This window comes from Varanus komodoensis, unplaced genomic scaffold (genome assembly GCF_004798865.1).
Source record: "Varanus komodoensis strain SLA01 unplaced genomic scaffold, ASM479886v1 scaffold838, whole genome shotgun sequence".
NCBI lineage: Eukaryota > Metazoa > Chordata > Lepidosauria > Squamata > Varanidae > Varanus > Varanus komodoensis.
The window spans coordinates 15,274-17,857 of record NW_025336529.1 but is presented as its reverse complement, the minus strand read 5'-3'; positions in this window follow the sequence as shown (position 1 = coordinate 17,857).

Below are 2,584 nucleotides of genomic sequence, written 5' to 3'. Positions count from 1 at the left end.
AACAGAGATGCACTCCCCCTGTCCTTCTCCCTGCACAGGTCATCGTACAGGGCGACCAAGGCAGATTCAGTACCTTACCCGGGTCTGAAGCTGGACTGAAATGGGTCCAGATAATCAGTTTCATCCAAGAGTGCTTGGAGTTGTCCCGCCACCACCCGCTCCAACACCTTGCCCAGAAACGGGATGTTGGCCACAGGTCTATAGTTAGTGGCCATCTCTGGATCCATTGATGCTTCCTTCAGGACCGGTCGGACTACTGCCTCCTTTAAAGGGGCAGGCACCCGACCCTCCCTCAGAGAAGCGTTAACCACTTCCATGATCCAGGTCCCAATCCCGTGCTTGGAATTATTTATTAACCAAGACGGGCAAGGGTTCAATAGGCAAGTGGTGGGACGTACTCATCCAAGCACCTTGTCCACATCATCGGGCCGCAATAACTGAAATTCATCCAAAAATTCTGGACCAGACGGCAGCATTGGCTTCTCCCCAGAAACCTCTGATTCATTAGTGGTGTCCAGCTCGTGACGAATCTGAGCGATTTTCTCCCTGAAATGCCTGGCAAAGTCATCACAGTGGGCCTTTGAGGGTGTAACCAGGTCTTCTTTCTGACCTGGATTAACCAGGCCATGCACCACTCGAAAAAGCTCCACCGGACGGCATTGTGAGGAGGCAATGGAAGCGGAGAAAAACTTCTTTTTCGCCGCCTTCTCCGCCACAGCATAGGCCCGATAGTGGGCTCTCAAGTGTGTTCAGTCAGATTAATCCTGTGATTTCCTCCACCTACGCTCTAGCCGTCTCCCAACCTGCTTCATCGCCCGCAATTCAGGTGTATACCAAGGGGAAGAGCGGGCTCTGCCCTGTGGGAGAGGACGCTTAGGAGCGATCGTGTCCACAGCCCTGGTCATCTCCCTGTTCCACAGTTCGACCAGAGCCTCGACAGGAGCACCAGTCTTGTCAGCCGGAAACTCCTCCAGGTCTTTCAGGAATCCATCTGGATCCATCCAGCTCCGGGGGTGGACCCATACAATCGGATCTGCACCCTTGCAAAGGGAGAGTCTGCTCTCGAGCACAAACCTCACCATGAAGTGATCTGACCATGACAGGGGAGTCAAACATAAATTCCTCACCCTCAGGTCATCCTCTTCCTGTCCCGTCGAGAAAACCAGGTCCAGAGTGTGTCTACGTTCATGGGTCGGGCTGGAGACATGTTGAGACAGCCCCATGGCCATCATGGAGGCCATGAAGTCCTGAGCCGCCCTGGTCAGACCAGACTCGGCATGGAGATTGAAGTCCCCCAGGACCAACATCCTTGGGGTACTCAACACCAGGTCCGAGATGGTCATGCAATGACGGGCAGGATAAAGGACCAAAATGGCAGGGACCTAATAGAGGCAGAAGAGATTAAGAAGAGGTGGCAAGATTACACAGAAGAACTATACAAGAAAGAGCTTAACATCCCTGACAACCACAATGCGGTGGTCACTGACCTTGAGACAGACATGTGAAGTCAAATGGGCCTTAGGAAGTCTGAGCAACAACAGAGCTAGTGGAGAAGACCCTATTCCAGCTGATCTATTCAAAATCCTAAAAGATGATGCAGTAAAAGTGCTACACTCAATATGCGAGCAAATGTGGAAAACTGAACAGTGGCCACAAGATTGGAAAAAATGAGTTTACATTCTGATCCCAAAGAAGGGCAATGCCAAAGAATGTTCAAACTACCACACCATTGCACTCACTTCACATGCTAGCAAAGTGATGCTCCAAATCCTACAAGCTAGGCTCCAGCAGTATGTGGACCGAGAATTACCAGAAGTATAGGCAGGATTCTGAAGAGGGAGAGGAACTAGAGATCAAATTGCCAACACACGCTGGATCACGGAGAAAGCTAGGGAGTTCCAGAAAAACATCTACTTCTGCTTCACTGACTATGCTAAAGCCTTTGATTGTGTGGATCACAACCAATTGTGGCAAGTTCTTAAAGAGATGGGAGTACCAGACCTTCTTATTTGTCTTGTGAGAAACCATTATGCGGGTCAGGAAGTAACAGTGAGAACTGGACACGGAACCACTGATTGGTGCAAAATTGAAAAAGGAGTTCGGCAAGGCTGTATACTGTCACCCTGTCTATTTAACTTATATGCAGACCACATCATGAGATAGGTGGGGCTAGGTGGATTTAAGATTGCTGGGAGAAATATCAACAACCTCAGATATGCAGATGATACCACTCTCATGGCAGAAAGTGAAGAGGAACTAAAGAGCCTCTTGATGCGGGTGAAGGAGCAGAATGCAAAAGTTGGCTTGAAACTCAACATTAAGAGAACTAAGATCATGGCATCCGGTCCTCTCACTTCCTGGCAAACAGATGGGGAAGAAATGGAGGTAGTGACAGATGTTATTTTCCTGGGCTCCAAGATCACCGCAGACGGGGACTGCAGCCAAGAAATTAAAAGACGCTTGCTCCTGGGGGGGAAAGCTATGGCAAATCTAGACAGGATACTAAAAAGCAGAGACATCACCCTGCCAACAAAAGCGCGTATACTCAAGGCTATGGTTTTCCCAGTTGCAATGTACGGCTGTG